Source organism: Dama dama, chromosome 2 (assembly GCF_033118175.1).
Source record: "Dama dama isolate Ldn47 chromosome 2, ASM3311817v1, whole genome shotgun sequence".
NCBI lineage: Eukaryota > Metazoa > Chordata > Mammalia > Artiodactyla > Cervidae > Dama > Dama dama.
In genome coordinates this window covers 12,370,259-12,381,248 of record NC_083682.1, presented here as the reverse complement: position 1 = coordinate 12,381,248, position 10,990 = coordinate 12,370,259, and the positions used below count along the sequence as shown (strand labels likewise).

The following is a 10,990-nucleotide window of genomic DNA, read 5'->3' as shown; positions in this document are numbered from 1 at the left end:
GTCGCTATCCTTGGGGCTGCCTCTCCCCAGCTTCAGTCATGTAGTTCTGGAGAAAATGGAGAATCATGTGTGCTGCTGGGTGAGGGCCAATAACCATGTAAACCCAGTCATAGGACCCCATGGCCCTGCCAGGATGGCTGATCTGGGGCTGTACAGGAGATCTGAGGTGGGTCATTCAGAAAACATCATTGAACTCTGACATCTCGAGTTTCTTTCCTTACTAGGTGATGCCGTGGGGATATAAAACCCTAGGACAGGTAGCTTGGACTCCCGCACTACGCGTAGAACCCTTAAGGAAGAAAGTTGTCAGGCTAAGACCCCTAAAGAAGAGGGAATGGAAAGAGTGAGGGTGAGAAAGAGAAAACTGATGACTTCTGATTTCTTGGGTCCAGTCACTGAGATCTTTGTATTTGCTCTGAATCTTGTCTCCTGGATTCCCAGAGTCATTTCAATGAGTCTCCCTTTTCCTTGAAGCCAGTTGGAGTTGGGCTTCTCTCAATTTTGATTCAGACTTGGTTCCAGATCCTTCACTCCCAGACACAAACAGAGGCACCCATTTGTTTCAGCACCATTATGAGTGAAACCCTTCATTCTTTACTGAGAATAGGGTGTGCAGACCACCAAATACAGTTCATCAGCATCCTGGGCAGGAGTGCCCTAAGTGTGAGTGAGTGTGTGTTAGGAGTGGCCTTACTGATTGCTGAATCACTCCAAGCGTTACACTGCCTGTGCCAGGCCAATCCTGTCATTTCCTCGATCAAAGACCGAGAAATACAGCTTCAGGAAGACGTCACCCAGGGTCCAGGTCTCTGTAGATTTACTCACTTGGTTCTCTCTAAAGCCAATATAGCAGTTGTCGCTAGAATCCTGGGGAGTCAGAGACAGACATTAGTCAGACTGAGCTCTTACGTGGGACTCCCACAAATATCCAGACCCAGCATACTTCTTGGTTTTATTTGCTTTTTTTGGTAAGTATCAAGAGGTTTTATGAGCAGCAAAGGATGTGAGAGTTCATCCAAAGCCAAAAAGGGCCCGTACATGCAGTTGCCATGAGGAAGGGTGTGGTGAGTGGATGACTGGGAGCTGGGGAAACAGTGGAATGATAAACAGCAAAGTCCTACTGTAGAGAGTAAGGAACTATATTCAATATCCAGTGATAAACCACATGAAAAAGAATAAGAGGAAGAATCTATATATTTTTTATGTGTATAAATGAGTCACATTGCTGTGCAGCAGAACTTAAGGTGACACTGAAGATCAGCCACACTTCAATACAATTTTTAGAAAAGAACATGCGTGTCCCCTGGGTCTTCTCACTCCCTGTTTCTTTCCTTCTGACTCCTGCTCCTTGTTTTCTCTACAGAGAATGCAGGTTCTCCTCCAGCATGCCCACAATCTAAACTTTATTAAAAAACTTTATTTTGTATTGGAGTATAGTTGATTCACAATATTCTGAGTTTCAGGTGAACAGTAAACACACTCAATTGTATGTACCTATGTATCCTGGTCCCGAAGATACGCCTCCCATCCAGGCTGTCATATAACTGAGGGGAGTTCCCTGTGCTACACAGTAGCTCACTGTTGGTTATCCATCTTAAATATAGCAGTGCCCACAACACGTTCTTGAAGACTTAACTCAGGAACTCTGGGAAGCCTCCTTCGGCCCACACTCACCCTCTATGGCCACTCCAGGCTTTATTGGGTAACAAACTCTGGTTCCCGATTCCCACCAGTAAGTCCGTAGCCCTCATCACCCTTAGTAAGTCCCCAGTGCCCCAGTGCAGAGCACCTTGGGATGCCATTTGCATGAAATCCAGTGCAGTGTTGCCTAGAACTAAGCAACCCTCCATATGGCTCCATGAGTTTGTGGTTTTAGAACTCCTGAAATTCCCTCAGTTCCTGAAAGCCTTCTCTGAGCCCATCAGCCTGCTATGTACTCCCACAGGGGGCTGACATGAAGCCTCCACCCTGTGCCGGGGTGAGCAGTCACTGTGCCCCCTTTATTCACCTTAGTATCCAACATCCCCACAGAGGGGTCGGGTACCGCAATTCACAAAGGGGGCACCTGGCCACAGCAAGGAGAAGAAGCAGCCAAGATCTAGGGTGACCGTGTGATTTATCATCCAAAGCAGGAAAACTTTGAGAAGGGAAGGGAGACTGTTAACTTATGATGGGACATCACACTGAGATTGTCCCCGGCCATTCTTCTTGTAACATGGCCTATTTCAGGGACTGCTAGTGCTGACTTTCATGTTCATGCACAAAAAGGGCTCAGATTGAACTGAAGCTCTCTGAGGACTGAGGGCCTCAGTGTTCCCCTCGCCTTGTGACTCCCCCCATGCCAGCATGGTGTGGCGTGTCTACATTTATTTCAGGATGATCAGTGTCCCAGACGGTCCTTTACTCCCAAGTAGTTGGTTCTGTGGGAGGCACTGGCCCAGCCACAAGGCTCAGAAGCATCTGCAATGGTGTGACATGGCCTGCAGATGGCGCCCTCCTCCCAGCAGCAGCCCAGGGATTCCTGCAAGCTCCAGTTTGACAACCAACCCTCAGTATTGTCCCCTCACCTTAATGGTGTAGGCTTGAGCTGGCAGGTTCATGCCGTTGATGGTGAAGATAATAGAGGGCAGGGTACTGACCGCAAAATATGAAACATAAAGCTGTTAGAGAGACAGAGAGGTTGGCCCTGGAGATCCTTGTTCTCTGTGGAGACAGGGAATGGCCCTGCAGCATGACCTTTCACGTTGGAACCCCGTGGCGTGGCGCCGATGAGCCCCAGGATATTATTGACCAGACTTCTTGGGCCTTGGATCAGTGATGTCCCAGTGTCCACAAGGGCCGCACAGCTGCCAGAACAAGAAATAACCTGTCTGTACATGGAAATGCTGAGAGACAGTGGAAGAAAACGGGCATCAAGGTCACCCTGTGTCTCCCCAGAGCTGCCCCCTTCCCGACTGTCTCCTAAGCAGCCCTTTTCTCTTGCCTTGACTCTTTTCATCCACTCTTGACACGGCACCTTCCTTGACATCCTTGAATGCAGTACTTGAATACACCAGGATCTTTTGTACCTTGACACAAGCAGGTCTTCCTTCCTAGAAGACTCCCCTCCCCTTTGACTAGCAAAGTTCTTCTCATCTTCCAGATTCCAGCTTAATTGTATTGTTTTCAAGGAAGACTTTCCCCTGGTGTTTATCAGTCTCCTGTCTTGGTCACTCTCTGTAGACCCTTCCTCATGTCTAGCATGTACCAAAGTCACAATTCACTATGTGTGTCTGTCATTTCTGTGCATCTGCCCACTTAGATGTGAGGGCGAGTTTTATTCTCATTGTCTCCCTAAAGTGCCTGGCACACAGTGGATGCTCAATGTTTGTCTGTTCAATGAGTGAATGAAGACTGTGAAAATAATGAGAAACATCCAGAAAGCTGTATCTAGTGGGGAACAAATAATGGGTCGAACACAGAGTGAAGATGGAGATTCGCAGGGGCAGCAGATTCTCATAGTAGGGGGAGAGAGGGGCTCCTCTGGGAGAGGGTGTCTCCCAGCACTGTTCCTAAAACCAGCTCAGACCCTGAGACCCTGGCCAGGAAATATATGACTAGCCCACGGAAATTCCAAAGGACATGTCAGCTTTTGTTGGAGCGTATCACACAGAATCGTATCAGTTATTGCCTCTTGTCCTCAGGTCACTCCTGGATCCCACCTTTCTGAATCTCTCAGTTATAGTCCCTGCCCCACTGTGTGCCCAGGAATGTGGGGTGTCTTTTTTATTAGTTGCTTTCACATTTTAAGACTGCAGCCAACCTCTCTCCACTGTTGGCTAGCTTGTCCATAAGGAGACCAGTTTTCCCCATTTTCTGAAGACTTTCCCTGTTTCTAAACTGACATTTATCTGTACTGAGAACTTGCTTGGCCCAAGGCAGCCCTGGACAGTTGGTCATCTTATAGCGCTGTCCAGGCTGGTGAAATCCTCCCTGATCCTGTTCACCACACTTCAGAATCTTCTGACCGTGCTCCCCGCCTCACAGGGCAGCGGATGCAGCGCTCTCCCAGCTGCACAGACCTCTCTGGACCCTGTGAGGATCCTGGTCAGAGCCCTGGTCAGGAGGCATGGGGATTATGAACCCATGGGTTTTTTGTGTATCTATTTGCTTGTGTGTTTGTTTGTATGTGTGTTTGCATGTCTCTCTGTGTGTGCTTTTGGGTCTCTGATGAGCTATGCAAGTTTTGCATGTTTTTTTGTGTCTCTTTCTATGTTTATATGTGTCTGCTTGTTTTTTCCATGCATCTGTGTGTCTGTCTCTGTCATTGTGGGTGGTGTATATGTCTCTGTTTGTTTGAGAATGCATTTGTGAGTGTCTGCCTATGTCCATGTACAGTACTGGAAGCCTCCCTTGGGTTGAACCTCAGAGGGAGAGTCTTAGCGGTCCATGTGTACATGCCAGTTGCCCGCTTGGATCACTGGTACTCAGTTGAGCACTCCCTGGTAGTAGGATTCATCCACCCCACCAAACATCACCACACTGCCCTCTGGCTTGCTTCTGTAGAGAGGAGACAGCAGGGGGATCCTTGGAGGACAGTAACAACAGCACTCTCTGAGAGCTGTGCTTGTCTACCCATCAAGGCCCTAATAAGGCCCTTATCAACAGATGCAGAAATCGAAGCTAGGAGCAATTGAGAACCAGACTGAGGTTGGTTACTGGCTAATGAGTGGCACAGAGGAGGTTAGAAGCTGAGTCACCTTGCTGGGCTCCACCCACTATATCTTCTGAAGATGCCCTGGACCTCTAGTGACATGAGTGCTCAGACACCCTCAGAGGACAAGGTGCTGAATCATTTTGGCTCTCCCCTTGTCCACTTTGTCATTTTTCAGGAAAATCAAGGCCTGGGAGTGTTAAGGGTTTGGTTTCAGGTCACCTAGAGTTGGCTCCACTGGCCTGAGAACTCTGTTCTCCAAAGGGCCCCACACTCAGAAGGGACACCACCTCTGCTCTCCCTGTCTTGAAATGCCTAATATTTCTTGAACAAGAGATCCCTCACTTTTGTTTTGTGTCCCACACTTTCATTTTTCACTGGCTCCTACAAATTAGGTAGCTGGTCCTGGGCTCGCAGTGAAATGCTAATGAGGAAGAAAAGCTACCCACCATCCTTCTCCTTCCTTATCAAATTAATAAGCAAATCCTATTGCCTTTTCCTTCAACTTGTTTCCTGTTGCCTTCCATTAGTCTTCCTCCTCACTCATCCCCCTAGATCAAGTTACTGATCTTGAGCCCAGGAGCAGGGTTATGTTCCAATAAAATGTTATTTTAAAAAGCCAGTGGTGAAGCCAGGTAGGGCCCTGGGACCATAGTTATCTTGGATTAGATTATCTCTCAGGGTACTTCTTTATCAGGTGTTCTATAAATTTCCTACAATGAGAGCAAATTACAGTTAATTTGGAGAAACGGATTGTCCATCTCAGACTTACTTGCTCAAGTAGAAAGCAAAATCTGGCTCAGAAATGGCACCTTGATTTTCAGGTTGTCAAAGATGGGGATGCCTCCAATGAAAGATAAGTTTGGGTAGCTCAAGCCCAAGACACCATCAAAAGGCTTTCCCACAAACCCAGATTACTCCAAACTTAGACTAAATTGCTGGTCAGTACTTACAAGGTCCCCAATCTGTGAGAGAGAAGAGTGACCCCACTTACAGATACGTGAAGTGGGGCTAGGACTGGGCTGGGGTGCATTGCCATTAGATCCTCAGAGAGGAATTGAGGCTGGGCTGTGTCTTCGCTGGAACTCAGGTGTCTAGACCAAGCTTGGGTTCCATTTGAGAGAGGCTGTGAATTTTAAAATATCTTCCCCTCTGAAAACCACCACCTGAGTGAGTCAAATTGGCCTCGTGGCTTCTGTACAGGTGGGGCAACCAAGAGTCAGGCCAGGACCCATGGGTGTCCCGTTGTGGACAAAATGAGCCAAAAGCAAGGTAGCCTTCTCTTTGGCATCACTTTGACCTAATGATAGGAATGGAGTGCATTCTCTGTAAGGTACTGTGGATTCTGCATCTGTCTTGGAAGACAGAAGCCGAAAACACAATCTTGCTTGCAGGGATCCATGAAATTCCTGCCTGGGGATTAACTTTTGGGGATATGTGTGTCCTTGTGTGAGTGGGTATGAGGGAGAAAGAGAGAGGGGGGAACTACTCAAGTACTTTGGGGGAGGCAGGCCATAAGTTTTGTTGGACTCTCAAGGGCCCCCTAGAGTGAGAACTCATTTATCAGGCCCCCTAACTTCTCAGGCCTCCAGTTTCCCAGTCTGGATACCTGAAGGCTTTGAATGTCCCGAGCATCCCCAGATCAGATTTATTCTGTCCGCAAATATCCCACAGCAACTTCAGTCCTAAAAAGCCAGCTGAGCTCCACTGCTTACCACATGTGTGACCTCAGCAAGGCCCTTGCTGTCTGCACCTCAGTTTCCTCATATGTCTCATGAGCTAATCAGAGTAACTGCTGTGTGGGGTTGTTTCAGGACTAAACCACTTATCACCTGAAAGTGCCTGGAACAGTCTGAGAATATAAAAGTGGTTGCTTGTTTCCCCTCTTCTCGCTCCCAGCAAAATGAACCTTGAACTGCTCATGGGCAGGGAAGCTGCAAGTCCCCATCTCAAGCCTTTTTCTGGGTTAGCTAATCTGTGCGCTCATGTGTCACCACGGGCACTGCCTCCCCAGGGACAGGATCCTGTGGGTAAGATGGCCAATATCTACAGGAGTTAGGCTAGGAAGTGTCCTGCCAGAAGGTCCTGAATCTGTTTTGCAAGCAGTGGTCACTCCATAGCCAGTCCTGACCCAGTATTTGTTACACTGTTACCAGAATGGTGTCACTATCAACAACTCCCTTAATCTTCCCAGAACCATAATTCATGTTGAAGGTCATATTGGTATGCTGGTAGGTGGAAGACTCAAGATGTCTGAAAAAAAAAAAAAAAACGTGTGAAGCTGCAGACAAAAGAGATAAATATCATCAGTTGCCAAGGGTGCAAATCAAGGTGGCAGGGCAAGGGAAAGATGGTCTGGGTACAGGGTGTCTGTACTCACAACAGAATTGGCTGGTGCACAAGCTGGAGGGCACCCACAAGTCACATGAGCCTGTGTCAAAGACTACCTGAATTTCTGAGGGGGTGTTCCAATGGTGATGTTACCCACCTACACCAACTACAGGGAAAAGGAAGGAGTTGGTTATTACAGAAGTGGCTATGGTCTATTCCCCCACTCATGCCTCCCTCTCTATGTCACATATCTCTTGAGATCACTTTCTAACCACCATAGAGCTCACTGACTTTGATCACAGAGGTGCCTGCATTTGATATATTTTTCCTGTGCTACATGGTATGCAGGATGTTGACTCTATGACAAGGTGTTGAAGTGGTACCTCCTGCACTGGAAGCACAGAGGCATAACCACTGGACCTCCAGGACACTGGACACCCAGGGAAGTCCTGGTACCTTCATTTGAGAAGCTCTGTAGTCTCTTCAAACTCAGCCTTAGCACCCCCTTCTCCAGGAGGTCCTTCTTGATCAACCTCAGCCCTCCCTCTAAACTCAGACCACATCCAATCAATACCACACAGGTGACCCTTTCATTTGACATATATTTACTAATATGCCTATCTCTCAGGCCAGCATGAGCATCCTTGAAGACAAAATAAGCCCTTTTCCTAATCTAAAAACAGTAACCACAGTGTTAGATACTTATGGCCTTACACAGAATATGGGTTCAATCATTTTTTTTGGCTGTGGTTCTTGTATCTGTGGAAACTGAACTCCTCTGCCTGGGGATTCACAATTGCTTTGCCGATGGTTCTACCATTTGATCAGTGACAGTTCACTCTTCATCTGTAACTGACTGACTCACTTATTTCAGAAGGAGAAATCTCCTAAAAACTAATGACACATCTTTGACACAGAAATGGATATTTACCTTCCACCTGGGAATTGCCGGGCCCAGTCACAAAGACCAACAGTTGAGGATGAGTGTGTTCTCCTCTGAGTGGGGTCCCTGTTTTTCAGTGTTTCTGCCTCCTGCAGGAACCCCAACCCCATCATCCCACCTGGCACCTCCAGATGAGCCCCGGAGCTAGGTAGAGCACAGTGGGGCACTGTGGAGCACCATCCTCACAAAATACTCACATCCTTGATGTTTCTCAGAGTGTGAGTAGCTACATTTGAGCCAGGAGAATAAGACAGGTACCATCTGTAAGCATGTTCCTTCAGGAAATTGTTCAGTATGTTTTTTTTTTTTTTTTTTCACTGCGGGTTTTTCTCATCATCTTCACTCTCATTAGAGGTATTCTTTACTGAGCATTTCATGAGAAAACAAAGAAGCTACAATCAGCTGACAGTGTTAAGATAAAACTGTCATTGTAATGGCCCTGTGTATTTTCTAATCATTTTTATGAGGCACATTATTATCAGAATTTTATGCATTTACAATGGCAAAGACATAGGTTTGATTACAAGTTCTGTTCTGCAATCTGAAATAAGCCATATGATCATGTGGTATCTCAGTCTCCCCCTCGGTCAAATGGTGGAATGTAACAATACAAACCCTCCAAATAGAATATCTTGGGGATAAGTGAAGTGATGGATATAAAGTACCTGATAAATAAGAAATCTCAACAATGACAGCCATGAGCATTGCTGTTGCCATCCCACTGTATCCTTCTCATAGAACCTCAAGGAAGGAGGTAGAAGGGGGACTCTTATGCCCTTTAACAAGGGAGCAATTTGAAATGCAAGAGGTTCCTGAGTTGGCTGTGTTCACACTGCTTGTCAGATATAAAATTGTATATAAAACAGTGTATTTTTCTGTAAGTTGAAAGAGAAGAGGGAGTTGAAAGAAGAATCCAGGAGAGAGGGAACAAGTAAGGGAAATTCAGAGGCTCAAGAAGGAAGGATGAGTCAAATGAAAAATTGACAGAAACAACACAAAGAGAAATACACTCACAGAGACTTCCAAAGAGATGGAGAGGAAAATGATAGTGATACAGAGAATCAGACATAGACATATACAAACTGAAATAGGGAACAAAGAGGACATGTTGAATAAAATGTAGAAAAGTGCTATTCCACAGGACCACACCTACATCTGCATAGACTGTGCACTGAACAGTTGTAAGGAGTTGCATTTTCAGTTGGTCATGACTGGACCCCAAGGGTTGTGCAACCATGCAAATCTACACCAAGACCCTTGGGATCTACACTTCCTAAAGCAAGGTACTTAGCAATAAGTAAGGTTTGAATTTTAAGACTGTCAGAGAAATATCCCATTCCCATCTAAACCTGATGGCTGGAATAATAATCAGATGAAAAGAAAAATCCAAGAAAGGAAGATGATGCAGCTTACAGTCCCCATACTTACTTGACTATGCACTCTGAGAAGGCCACCAGCCCGAGGAGCACAAGCCACTTCATGCTTCTTTCCTGGCTCCAAGTACTCAGGGAAGTTCGGGTTCTTAGCATGTAGTGGTGACCAGGAGCCCCAAGTTACATATGCTCTGACCTACCCTGGTTTTCCCCTTTATGCCACTAATAGATTTGATAAAAACACAAAGCTTTTGATAAAATCTTTATCTTCATCAGTGTCCTTGGCGAGTGGACTTTGAAGCTTCTCAGATTACAGAACTGTAATCTCTTCCTTGAAGCTTGGCTGGAAAATCTAACTGATCTGCGTGGACATCTAAAAAGACAGAGAACCTTGTCTACTTGTAGAAGAAACTGCTAAGAACATCATGAAAATGGTAACTAGGCACCATACTTTACATTCATGGTTTCATGTCATCTTCCTAGCCACTTCATGAGATATGCATTGCTGTCTTTGTTGGAGAGGAGACTACTAGGAAGATAAGTTTCAAATGGCAAAGTGAAGACTTCAGGGACAGCCCAGGGACATACAACTGGCATTAGGTAGTGGGTCTAATGGCAGAGATCAGGGCACCTGTGATGTCAGTCTGCACCAAAGATTTAGGGCAGAACAGTACTTCAAATGCATGGGTTTCAGTATTGGAAAAAATGTCATATGCATCCACAAGGTATTTTATATCATCCAACAAACATATGAGGAAGGACTTTATTCTGGGTTCTGGGTTAAAAGCTTCAAAGTCAACGTTGATCAAGACAAAAGTAGTCTTTATCTTAAGAGAGCCAGCGGTCTAGTTCTCACAAACTCATGGCCCCAGGAGGCAAGAGAAATGATATTAGGACTAGGTGGCCATGTTGGACCCTGGACAGCACAGAGTTGGCCACTGGGAGCAGCCTTTCCTCTGCCTCAACCATGCTAGAAAGAAGGCCAGTTGGCCATGTTTCAAGATAATCAGAAGTTTATATATGTATGTACAATCTACTGATTTTAACGTTAACAACTAAATCCCCCCCCCCCCAAAAAAAAAGTGGGAACAAAATCTCCACAACGATGTGCTGGAATCAGCCTTCAGTTTCTGCAGGTTTTTATTTCTAGCCTAGACTTGGGAGTACAGTGGGGACAGAGAGGAATGTAATTCAAGTTGGTTGATTTAAAAACAGACTGAATGCATATTGAACATGTTTGTTTCCTTTGTATTTATAAAGAAAGATCATCGGGGACATGCAAACCAACAAATGTAACTGCTGAAGATAAATGCATATGTTTATGATATAATTTCCCCCATAGGGTCTATACCATGAAAAATTTTGTCTGCCAAAGCAAACATATAAAAAAAAATAATTTTGATAGGTCTTCACAGTCAAAGAAGACAAAATAGCTGCAGCAGCCAAAGTAAAGACATGTTTAATGACTCATCGAGGACTCCCAGGGCCGATTCCTGCATGAGATCTATCCAGGACTGTCCCTTAAATACGACAGGAGCCTCTACTATTGCCAGGTATATGTAGGTGGGGCACTGTGTCTTCATTCTCATTTTTGCATTTTGTTTCAATTCAGTTTTGGTTAAATCCCAACAGGGGGAATATGACGTCGTT

The 10,990-nt window shown here is 45.7% G+C and overlaps 1 pseudogene; it reads right to left on the bottom strand.

Annotated features, from left to right (window-relative positions):
- Positions 1-717: 717 nt before the first annotated feature.
- Positions 718-9,448, bottom strand: LOC133066291 (pregnancy-associated glycoprotein 1-like; annotated as a pseudogene).
- Between the last annotated feature and the right edge of the window lie 1,542 nt (positions 9,449-10,990).